The following is a 13,619-nucleotide window of genomic DNA, read 5'->3' on the forward strand; positions in this document are numbered from 1 at the left end:
TTTTAATAACGTAAAAGTTAGTTAGTTTAATAACGTAAAAGTTAGTGTTGTTACAGCGTGTTATGCGGATGTTTGGGTGTTTTTCGCCTTCGCCCCGCCCGCGGTGTAGCTCGCCAACAAAGTCCATAATTTTCTGCAGTAATTGCGCCACTTAGTGTTTCACACATTTTCAAAGAAGTTGAAAATTTTATGAAATAATTGTCTCATTTACTGTTTCACACATTATAAGCAAAGTGAGTTTTGTTTTTTGTTGTTGTTGTTTTTAAATAATTGCTTCATTTCATGCTTCAACCATTTAAAAAAAGAAGTGCATAATTTTTTCAGGTTAATTTCGGTTCACATGATGAAACGAGGAATAATTTTCTGAATCATTTCGCTTTGTGTTACAAAACAGTGACTTGTGGTCTGAAGCACTTGGTTTATGTATTGTTTGGTTTTCCCTAGCAGGGCATTGTCTTGTGAAGCAGTTGATTGTTTAGATGAAAGATTCAGTTAGTTTTGTCTCTGCCCTCACAGTGCATGGAATATTTCTGGCAAAGTTTAAATCCATTCCAATTTTTAAAATTATTGACATTATTTTCTCTGCATGAACACCACTTGGGATAACTGCAACAATGGGAATACATTACTGGAACAAACCTGACAAGGCCACACAGAACCATATGTGATGGTAATGCTGAATTGCAAAGAAATATGTGTGATTTATAAATGCAGGTGTTGCAATCTGAATGCACATTATAATTAGATTTTGGTACCCCCCCCCCCCCCCCCATTTATTTATTCATTTGTTTGTTTAGTTTCTGCAGATTTTGTTTAAACTTGTCACAGTGTATTTTGTGTTCAACTGGCACTTGTAAATTAATTTATAAATATTAACACCAACTTACCAATTGAGTGTATTCAATTAACAATTATTACTTCTCAGTGGAATGCAGCATTTTAACAGTGACATTGATCAAGCACAGCTTCAACAATGGTTCATTCTTTCGTGTGTTTTATTCTTACTAATATCTGAATATCAACTGGGCTTTATGTGATTCCATCTTAACTGTTCCAACAAACAGCTGGGTTATTAGAAGCTCACAAAAATACCCCGCTCTGTTCCTTTTTTAGATTCTAATTTGGTTCCGCTGTGATTTATGACTAGCATCTGAAGAGAGGTTGTGGGGGGATTGTGTGCATCACAGATGTGCTTAACATAGATTAAAATTTTTTCTTCTTCTTCTTTTCAGGGAGGCAAATTGAGCTCCCGAAGCAGAAGCGAACCATCAAGCATCCAGGTTTCATAAAATCTGAATTCTCCCTGTGCAGGTATAAACTTTGAACTGAATTCATCACAGTCTGTGTCTGCAGAAACAGGCAACCAGAGATGTCACTCAGTGCATGAACACACATGGCTCAGGCTTTTTTGGCTCTTAAAAAGGAAATGCCCACAAGAAGCCTTTGTAATGACACTGTGAAAAAAAATCCATCCTGAACAACCAAGCAAAGTAGGCAGAATCTTAAAGATGACTTTACTGGAAAAACAAGTAAGTTTCAGGTCTTGCAATGCTGCTGCTACAAAGTGTGGTGATGTCACATTAATGTCTTAAAACTGGCCATTCAATTGCAAGATCAGGATTCTATGTCAGTATATCATGAGCTTTACTTTTATTCCAGTCTTCCTATCGGTGAAACAGTCTTTGTTTCCATCTTTGAGGTAGGTTTCATCTCACTGGGAATGGTGATTGTGTGGATTGGAATAAGTGCCGGGCTTTTACAGCTCACTGTGCGGGGAAAGGTGCTTGTGGGGATTCATTTTAACAGCATTCAGTGACCAGAGCAGTGGGGCTTCATGCCCAAGAAATCAACCATTGACCGCATCCTAGCTCTGTGAGTACTCGCTGAACACAAGCAAGATTGTTAGCAATAATTGGAAGCCGATGTTGATTTTTGCAAATCATGCATGTGTTTGACTGGGTGTTGGGTCTGGTTTACGGAAAGGTTTACTGACTTTTATTTGCAGACGATGGTGCAATTTATTTATTTTTGTTTATTTTATTTATTGTTGCTGTGATTGCAGCTCTTGATAATCTGAGTGAGGACTCGGAGTGTCTGGGTTTGACATTATCCTGGCTCAAGAATGTCCAGGCTTTCCATGACTTGCTGGGCTCAACCAATGGAAATGAATCTATGCAGTGAAAGTGTTGAACTTGTCAAGAGATTCATGTGACATTCATGTCTCTGGGTCCTTGGCTTTTGATATATAGAGATTCATAGGAACACCTCAAGGGGTCATGAGGTCCCTGGACAGAGCTTTTTGTCAATGCCGACAAAAAAGATTTTCATTTTAACCTGCCAATTTATTTAGGCATTGTGAAAAAATGTGCCCATCAGAACCATGCAAACATCTAAAAATCAAATAAAGAGGAAAAAGTGTGCAAAAGGCTGTTTGATAATTGTCATTATTGTTCATTTACTGTGACTACTGACACATACACCACAAGGAAAACTACAGGGGTGTTGCAATACTGCAAAACCACAAACTTCGCCAGCTCCCTATTCATCATGTGGACATGCAAACATGTATGGTGAGCTGTGTGCATTCTGTAATTTGGTAATTGTGCACAACCTAGGTTTCTAATAAAAAACAAAAACATACTGGTTAGTTCAGGTCTTGGGTCCTGGATAGAAACCATCTAAGCAGACATCCGGTTCATCACCACCTCCTGAGAGTAGTCATGGTTCTGGATCTTTGGAAATGCCGAGATCCAGTAGTGTTCAGAATAATAGTAGTGCCATGTGACTAAAAAGATTAATCCAGGTTTTGAGTATATTCTTATTGTTACATGGGAAACAAGGTACCAGTAGATTCAGTAGATTCTCACAAATCCAACAAGACCAAGCATTCATGATATGCACACTCTTAAGGCTATGAAATTGGGCTATTAGTAAAAAAAAAAAGTAGAAAAGGGATGTTCACATAATAGTAGCATCTGCTGTTGATGCTACAAACTCAAAACTATTATGTTCAAACTTCTTTTTTTAGCAATCCTGTGAATCACTAAACTAGTATTTAGTTGTATAACCACAGTTTTTCATGATTTCTTCACATCTGCGAGGCATTAATTTGTTTTTGGTTGAAACCAAGATTTTGCTCATTTACTAGTGTGGTTAGGGTCATTGCCTTGTTGAAACACCCATTTCAAGGGCATGTCCTCTTCAGCATAAGGCAACATGACCTCTTCAAGTATTTTGACATATCCAAACTGATCCATGATACTTGATATGCAATATATAGGGCCAACACCATAGTAGGAGTAATATGCCCATATCATGATGCTTGCATCACCATGCTTCACTGTCTTCACTGTGAACTGTGGCTTGAATTCAGAGTTTGGGGATTGTCTCACAAACTGTCTGCGGCCCTTGGACCCAAAAAGAACAATTTTACTCTCATCAGTCCACAAAATATTCCTCAATTTCTCTTTAGGCCAGTTGATGTGTTCTTTGGCAAATTATAACCTCTTCTGCACATGTCTTTTATTTAACGGGGGGACGTTGCGGGGGATTCTTGCAAATAAATTAGCTTCACACAGGCATCTTCTAACTGTCACAGCACTTACAGGTAACTCCAGACTGTCTTTGATCATCCTGGAGCTGATCAATGGGTGAGCCTTTGCCATTCTGGTTATTCTTCTATCCATTTTGATGGTTGTTTTCCGTTTTCTTCCACGTGTCTGTTTTTTTTTGTTTTTTTTGTCCATTTTAAAGCATTGGAGATCATTGTAGATGAACAGCCTATAATTTTTTGCACCTGTGTATAAGTTTTCCCCTCTCCAATCAACTTTTTAATCAAACTATCCTGTTCTTCTGAACAATGTCTTGAATGTCCCATTTTCCTCAGGCTTTCAAAGAGAAAAGCATGTTCAACAGGTGCTGACTTCATCCTTAAATAGGGGGACACCTGATTCACACCTGTTTGTTCCACAAAATTGATGAACTCACTGACTGAATGCCACACTACTATTATTGTGAACATCACCTTTTCTACTTTTTTTTACTAATAGCCCAATTTCATAGCCTTAAGAGTGTGCATATCATGAATGCTTGGTCTTGTTGGATTTGTGAGAATCTACTGAATCTACTGGTACCTTGTTTCCCATGTAACAATAAGAAATATACTCAAAACCTGGATTAATCTTTGTAGTCACATGGCACTACTATTATTCTGAACACTACTGTACCTCTGGAGATCCAGAGATGCCTCGGAACAGCATAAGGGGTGATAAGGTCCCCGGACAGAGCTTTTGTAAATTGTGACACCATTGTGGGAGATCAGTAGAAAGAAGATGCAAGTCTTCAGGTTTCTGGCTCTTCCTGTCTTACTATAGGTTGTGATACTTGGGCGCTAACCAGTGTCATGATGACTGGATGCTTTTTGTTGCCAGGTGTCTTTGGAAGACTCTTGAGTACCATTGGAATGATTTAGTGTAAAATGAACGGTTACTTAGACTTGGAGGAGGACAATCACTTGAATCATGAAGGAAACCCAGTTACAAGATGTTGGCCCAGTGGTACACTTCTGAGCGTGATCCAGTGCACAGGTGCCTCAGTGCAAAGGACCCCAGCATTTAGAAAAGCCCATGGAGATGTCAACATATTACCTGGCTGGAGCAGAAACATGACTACTTTACGGAGTTGGGGATGAACCAGTTGTCTGTCTGCTTAGATGGTTTCTGTCGACGACCCAAGACCTGAACTGACCTGTGTTTTTGGCTTTAGAAATTCAAGTTGTGCACAGTTGCCAAATTACAGAATGCACACAGCCCCCCCCACCCCCCCCCCCCCCCCCCCCCCCCCCATGTGTGCATGAACACATGGTGAATGGGGAGCTGGCGAAGTTTGTGGTTTTGCAGTATTGCAAAACCCATGCAGAATTCTTTGTGGTGAATGTGTCAGTGGTTACAGTAAATGAATACTACTTGTAATTATGAAACAGCTTTTTCTGCACTTTTTCTCTTTATTTGCTAACTTCTAAAAACATTTTCATGGGTCTGTTGGGCACATTTTTCATAATGTCTAAATAAACTGGCAGGTTAAAATGCAAATGTTATCTTCACATCTTTGGGAAATACCCAGATCTCTCCAGACACTCCTGACTCACTGCCCTGAAGACTGGACACAAACGGTAGTTTTTTTTTTTCCAGCCATCTGTTTAATTTCCTTCCTTTTTCTTTTTAAAATAATCTCAGACGGTGACAGTGTCAGCTGTGTGTGTACTAACCTGTGCAGATAGACATTTTCAGCCAAACTATTTAAAAATAATACACAGCATGGATTTCATGTTTCTGCTACGCCTGAAAAAATTCCATATACATAGTGATGACAAAAGCAAAGCTCTGAAATGTTTAACCCAAATGAAGCATTTGCTGCACAAAGCAATTAAATTATCTCTTTTGGGAAAAAAGTTCTTCTGAATTCTCCTTTTTCTAGGGGTCACTTCAGTAGATCTGTTATGCATCTCTGTGTTGATTGGCAAAAGTTTTTATGCCAGATGCCCTTCTGATGCAGCTCCACATTGCATGGAGACTGGGCACAGGTGTGTTGAATTGTCTGTTTTGGAAGCAAGTGTACTGACCACTTGGCCATCACGCTGCCCCTGTGAAGAAATGAAACAGTTGCTCCAAAAAGTGATTCATGTTTAAGAAACATACTGAAAACTATTTCTTCAGAAAACAATCCCCTGATTCAAAAACTATCAAAACAATAAACAATTGCTTCAGAAAGTGATTCACTATTTCAAAACTGCAAATGAACAATTATCTGAGAAAATAATTCACTTTTCAAAACACTTGAAGTGGTAAATGAAACCATTACATCACAAAATCATTACTTCAAAAATGTTTCAAAAAACAACCAAACAAATGAAACAGCTGCTCCAGAAAATGATTCAAGTTTTAAGGAACGCAGAAGACACCAAAAGGGAATAATTGCTTTGGAAAACACTTCACTGTTTCAAAATGATCAAAGCAATAAACAGTTGCTTTCAAAATTATTCCCGCTGTCAAAATTCTGCAAACACAAAACTAAAGAATGACTTCAAGCACATCTCTTGGACAGTGTTCTTCTGACATTTTGTGTACCACATCAGGATTTCTATAAAATGGTATTCACCTTTTCTGGCAAACAGTGGTTCAATAATTAAGAAAAGTCAGATTTGCACCACCTGCATGTGACACTTCATAGTCATCGCTCTCACAAAACAACAGGCTGCCAGCTATCGTGTCATCAGTCTTTTTCTCCCGTGTTGATCCTGTTTCCATTTGTGTTGGAGCTCACGGGGCATTAATACGATGAGACATGAACTCACTCTTGGGACTCGCATCATGTGTCACATATGAAAATCCAAAAACAGAACCTTGCTTTTGCATTAAGACGTGAATCCTCAACTAAACTTAAAGCAAATAAGATGCTGATGTTAACTGTATATTAGTATGAAGTGATGTTTAAATTAGCCAATCAAAACACTGCCTGTTATTTGATTTTATGTCCATGATATAGTATACAAAGTTAGCCTCCTACTATTAATGATGTCAGGTGACCAGGCTTCCCAAACCCATGTGACATTGATTTATCCATGTAAATATAGCACTTCCTTGGGAATATCACAACAAACAGGAGACTGAGGGGTCAGCAGGTGCATGAGGATGAGATAACATGCTGGAAAAAGTGAGTGCACAGCAAACAATAGAATGACAGAGATCTGTAACCAAGCAATGTGAGACATATTGCATGGTACTGATGATGTTTGGAGTAATATCATCCTGAAACATTGCAGACTAATGTTTGTAGTGGACAGACGCTACCAAGCATTCTTTAGATGGCTTGTATTCATTTATTTACAAGATTATCAAGCACACAGACCTTGTATCTAATGAAACACAGGAACTCTCTAGTCAGGAAGCACCCCACAGTGCTGAAGACTTCTCAGCACCTTTGGCACCCATATCCCAAAGCAGCATTTGACATGCCACCAACATACCACAGTCTGAACCCATTGAGGAGAAGATTAAGTGGTCAAAGATGTCTGATATCAAAGAGTGGGTTAGCCTTGTCGAGGACTTGGACAAAGTACCACTAGCGGGAATACGAGAGCGGAAAGTGAATAGTCTCACTGAGATTGCGTACAGCCTAGCAAAGGAATGATTTGGAACAACAAAGAGAAAGGTCAATATCAAGGCAAGAAAACAACCAAACAGAAGAGAGAGAGAGATCCATCATTTAAGGAATGAGATCAAGAGCCTTAACAAGCAGCACTGAGGAAAAGGAAGGGATACAGGAGCTCACAAGCAGCCGTCGAGAGCGCCTCAGCAGACTAACAAGGGCAGAAATAGCAAGGATAAAGAAAAGAAGAAGGCCCAGTTCATAAAGAATCCCTATAACTTCACCAGGTCCCTACTCCTCCTCCTATTCAGTGGTCAAAAATGGATTTGTAAACACCTCTATCCAAAGTTAGGGATCCCAGAATTTGCGGGATGCCTGGAACACACGGGAGTCCTACGCCAGAGGATACACAAAGCCAGGTCAAACAAAAGTGGCCTAACAGTAGCCTGGCTGGACTTGGCTAATGCCTATGGGTCCAATCCTCACGATCTACTCAGGACAGCTCTGAAGTACAACCCCTGGCAATAATTATGGAATCACCGGCCTCTGAGGATGTTCATTTCAGTTGTTTAATTTTGTAGAAAAAAGCAGATCACAGACAAGTTATTTCAAATGGCAACTTCCTGGCTTTAAGAATCACTATAAGAAATCAGGAAAAATAATTGTGGCAGTCAGTAACGGTTACTTTTTTAGACCAAGCAAAGGGAAAAAAATATGGAATCACTCAATTCTGAGGAATAAATTATGGAATCACCCTGTAAATTTTCATCCCCAAAACTAACGCCTGCATCAAATCAGATCTGCTCATTAGTCTGCATCTAAAAAGGAGTGATCACACCTTGGAGAGCTGTTGCAACCAAGTGGACTGACATGAATCATGGCTCCAACACGAGAGATGTCAATTGAAACAAAGGAGAGGATTATCAAACTCTTAAAAGAGGGTAATCATCACTCAGTGTTGCAAAAGATGTTGGTTGTTCACAGTCAGCTGTGTCTAAACTCTGGACCAAATACAAACAACATGGGAAGGTTGTTAAAGGCAAACATACTGGTAGACCAAGGAAGACATCAAAGTGTTAAGACAGAAAACTTAAAGCAATATGTCTCAAAAATCCAAAATGCACAACAAAAGAAATGAGGAACGAATGGGAGGAAACTGGAGTCAACGTCTGTGACCGAACTGTAAGAAACCGCCTAAAGGAAATGGGATTACATACAGAAAAGCTAAACAAAAGCCATCATTAACACCTAAACAGAAGAAAACAAGGTTACAATGGGCTAAGGAAAAGCAATCGTGGACTGTGGATGACTGGATGAAAGTCATATTCAGTGATGAATCTCGAATCTGCATTGGGCAAGGTGATGATGCTGGAACTTTTGATTGGTGCCGTTCCAATGAGATTTATAAAGATGACTGCCTGAAGAGAACATGTAAATTTCCACAGTCATTGATGATATGGGGCTGCATGTCAGGTAAAGGCACTTGGTTGATGGCTGTCATTACATCATCAATAAATGCACAAGTTTACGTTGATATTTTGGACACTTTTCTTATCCCATCAATTGAAAGGATGTTTGGGGATGATGAAATCATTTTCAAGATGATAATGCATCTTGCCATAGAGCAAAAACTGTGAAAACATTCCTTGCAAAAAGACACATAGGGTCAATGTCATGGCCTGCAAATAGTCCGGATCTTAATCCAATTGAAAATCTTTGGTGGAAGTTGAAGAAAATGGTCCATGACAAGGCTCCAACCTGCAAAGCTGATCTGGCAACAGCAATCAGAGAAAGTTGGAACCAGATTGATGAAGAGTACTGTTTGTCACTCATTAAGTCCATGCCTCAGAGACTGCAAGCTGTTATAAAAGCCAAAATACTAGTGATGTGTTGGAGCATTCTTTTGTTTTTCATGATTCCATAATTTTTTCCTCAGAATTGAGTGATTCCATATTTTTTTTTTTCCCTCTGCTTGGTCTAAAAAAGTAACCGTTACTGACTGCCACAATTTTTTTTCTTGATTTCTTATTGTGTTTCTTAAAGCCAGAAAGTTGCCATTTGAAATGACTTTAGTTTTGTGTCATGTCTGTGATCTGCTTTTTTTTCTACAAAATTAAACAACTGAATGAACATCCTCCGAGGCTGGTGATTCCATAATTTTTGCCAGGGGTTGTACTATCACATCCCAGATCACGTCAAGGGAATGATGAGTACAGTAGCTACTTAGAAAGGGATCAGCACCAGTTTAAGACTAAGGACTGCATCACACAGTAGCAGCACCTCCAGAGAGGGATTGTCACCAGATGCACAGTCTCCCCATCCTGTTTGTCATGGGCATGAACCTCATCATCAATGAAATGGAAAAGGAAACCAGAGGCCCAGTGATGCATTCAGGGGTCCAACAATGAGCAATCAGGGGTTGCATGGATGACCTAACAATCACAACATTGTCCCATGTGCAGGCAAGATGGATCTTAGTGAATGTTGATGTGGTGGCAACATGGGCAAGAATGACATTCAAGCCAAGAAAATGGAGAACATGATTATTAGGAAGGGCAACATCAACAACAAGTACAATCTGCTCATTCAAGGCGAGATCATTCCATCCATCAAGGATAATCCCATCAAGTATCTGGGAAAGTGGTACAACAAGTCACTAAGGGACTGCAACAATGTCCGCAGCACTGAGAAGCAAGTAGACGTTTGGCTGAGGAACACTGAGAAATCTGGACTCCCAGGGAAGTTTAAGCATGGCTGTACCAACATGGCCTGCTCCCCAGACTGATGTGGATGATGACCGTGTATGAAGTCCCACTTACAGCAGTGGAAGGAGTGGAACAAAAACTCAACATGTACCTTAGATGGTGGATGGGAATCCTTCCAAGCTTCACATCAGTCAGGTTGTACATCAGATCAGGGCAACTACAACTGCCCCTCTTGTCACGTTCCATGTGGCAAAGTATTGGGTTGCTATGACCTCCAGGGAGTCAGGAGATAACAAGGTCAGGGAAGCTAGAGTAAAAACCAGGTCAGGATGAAAGCGGGAGGCCTCAGCATCATTAGCCCAAGCAGAAGGGAACCTCAAACTCAAAGACATTATCAGAGCACTATGCATGGGAAGGCAAGGTCTGGGAATGACCTGCTTCCAAAGGTGGTGAAAAGCCAACCCTTTGGAGAGGAAAACCATGGTCCTGGCAGAAATAAGGGATTTAGAGAAAGAGCAGAGGAAGGCAAGAGCTGTAAAGCTAGGTTCCCAGGGAGCCTGGATAAAATACTATCTCCTCACAAGGAAACTGACATGGGCTGACCTTTAGAAGCTGTTGAGTGCTGTCTATGACACCCTTCCAACCCCTGTGAACCTACACTGATGGAGTATGAGAGACAACTCAATGTCTAAGCTCTGCAGCCAAAATGGAACCATGGCACACATCATGGCAGGATGTAAGACTCAGGAATCAGGAAAGAATCAGGAAACATCAATGCCAGAACAGGCTACCACCTGTAACATTTGTCAAGAAGGGAGCAAAGCCACCAGGACCCAATAAATCAGGGCAAGTCTCCTGCAGTCAGCTCAAGCATGGGAGCTTAGGGTAGACCTGAAGAGGATACTGGTACAGCTCAAAGTGCCATGAGAAGAAGGGTGTGAGGAGGCATTCCAGAGGAAATCTGAGTGCTACAAAGACCTGGTGCAGGATTGCAGTGACAAAGGCTGGCAGGCATGGTTGTACACAGTTGAGGTAGGGTGCAGAGGCTTCCCAGCCCAATCAGCCTAGAAGTTCCTGGCAGCTGTGGGTCTGACAGAGAGTGGGAGAAAGAAGGCAGTTGAGCTGACAGCCAGGAGAGAGTGAGCAGTGGTTGCCCACCATTGCTGACCCGCCAACAGGAGAGTGTTATGGTTAAGGGTCGAAACAGTTTGTGATTGTTGGTAGCCATCTGATAACACAACCTCCTGGCTAAGGGCTATAGCCATTGTATAATGACCGAAGGAAAAGCATCCGTGGTTGTATGTAATCAGTAGACTTGTAATTCATATCAGTTGAAATAAGTATTGCACTGTGCACACATAGGAGTGTACAAAATATAACACTAGAAAGCTACCTTAAAAAGAATGTGCATCCACAAAAAATAAATAATCTTAATGTTAATTGTTTTATGATGCCCTGAAAGCACTTCTGCACCCTTAGAGCCCTAAAAGTATTTTCTTGATTTTACAACACCTTAAGAAACTCCCATTTTAATGTACTTTTTTTAGTGTAAAGCCCATGTGTTGCATATCAAAATATTCAGAACAATCTCAGCTTTCTGGATGTGAGACATATATTTGTCTACAACACTGATCTATTAATAGATATATAATGAAATGCTGACCAGGGCACTGGAGAGTTTCATTAGGAATTTAAGGGTTAAGCTTTAGAATACATTATATAAATCTGACAAGCTTCATTTTCAAAGCTGATTTGATGCAACTCATTTTCACTGTGACAACTTTTTGTAAGCACAGTTTTGCGATCGATAAATACGCAAACACCACATAGATTAGAACTTGGCTTCACTAGAACCAAGCCCACGTGCTCAAGAGTCAAGAGAGCTTAACCACCATCCCTCTTGTTAAATGATTATGAAGCTAACGGAAAAGAATAGAAAGTATCTGTAAAGCAAACTGAATCTAAAACTATCTGAATGTAAAAAAGGTAACTGAGAAGCTAACTGAATGTATGTCAAATGTCATGTAAAAGTAGCAGAATAAAAAGCTAACTGACAAGCCAATTTTATGTAAAACTTACCTGAATGGAAAACTAGCAGAATATAAAGTTAATTGAAAGGCTAATATAAAAATTAGTAGAATGCAAAGCTAATGGCGATGCTAATTAAAGTTAAACCTACCTGAATATACAGCTAATACAATATAAAATATAAGGATAACTGAAAAGCTAACAAAGCTAAAATTCACTTCATGTGAACCTAGTAGAATATAAAAGCTAACTTAACCTAGCACAATCTAAAACAAATTGCTTAAGCCTTAAAAATATATATATATAAAGCTAACTGAAAGGCTAATTGAGTATAAAATTTGTAAATCTAAAACCTAGATGCTAATTTAATCTAAATTGAAGAGATTATAAAACTTGCAGGATGTAAAGCTAATTGAATCAATTAGAAGTAACTAAAACAATTACATTTAAACCCATTTGCATCTGAAACTAATTGAATATAATGCTGACAAAACATAAATTGATCTTCATTTAGAACTATAACACGATGATGTCACATTAAAAAAGCTAAAACACACAAGTACTTCACTATTAGCAATAACTACAACATAATGTTTCCTATATATGTTTGTATTGTATCTGGTAAGTTATACTTGTATAACTATATAATATAAGTACGTGGGATGTGCACACTTATGAGGGGTTTATTTCCCCCAGAAATTTGTTCAAAATGTGTTTCACACTGAACAAAGCAGACTAACAATACAAAAGTTGAATGTTTTGTGCTCAATGAGTTTCAAATTGTTACATTTAGACTTTGGAGTATGAAATGTAACACTGGAAGAACAACCTAATGGAACAACTAGAGTAGACAGAATATGAGTCACGGGTGGACCAACCATCACCACTCTAAAATAAGCAGGCTATAAATCAGTCATTCACTTGATCAAATAGTGATAAGCACAACACTGATCACACTGGAGCTCCCCCTACTGGTATCAAGACGTACTACAATACAAATATGCAGCTGCTCTAAAAACAGCATGAAACACAACAACAATAATAAAGATGAGAATAATAATAATAAAAAAAAATCATATTTCCTCACAATTATGACATAGCATATTCCCCATTTGAACTTTTTGTTTTACTATTTAATTCTTTCTCTGAGCTTGTTCAGACTGCATTTAGACCAGTTCCAAGCTTATATGCACCATGTAGATGGTAATGTAAAGGATAAAACTATGTAAAAAGTCCAAAATGAAAATTGTATTTTCTCACAAAACATACACATTTCAGCTACATAGCCTTAGTGCATTTTTTAAAGATAGATTTATGTATTTGTGCCATTAAAATACACTTGTGGAAATTTTATATTTGTAGTACAGTGCAGAGGTTTTACATATTTGCTGTGCCTCGAACTTTGGGAAATTATAATGGAAAAACTAACTATGAATAAATATAAATATCAGTCTATAAAATGGGTCACCAATTTCCACCTTTAAGAATGCATGCATTGTTTTGGTGATAAAAGTTTTAGAAATTAATTTTATGTATTTAATCAGATTTCTACCATCATATTTTTATTTATTTATTTATTACTAAATGTGGTTTGTAAATTGGTCAATGGTTAGGTTTTTTATTAAACAAACAAACAACACATTTTGGACATTTCAAATTTTGTTAAGATTTAATTAAAAATTTAAAGCTGAATTATTTGGGTGAACTATCGTTATCGACAGACAAGAAAAACAAAAGCAA

The sequence above is a fragment of the Thalassophryne amazonica genome, chromosome 21 (genome assembly GCF_902500255.1).
Source record: "Thalassophryne amazonica chromosome 21, fThaAma1.1, whole genome shotgun sequence".
Taxonomy (NCBI): Eukaryota; Metazoa; Chordata; class Actinopteri; order Batrachoidiformes; family Batrachoididae; genus Thalassophryne; species Thalassophryne amazonica.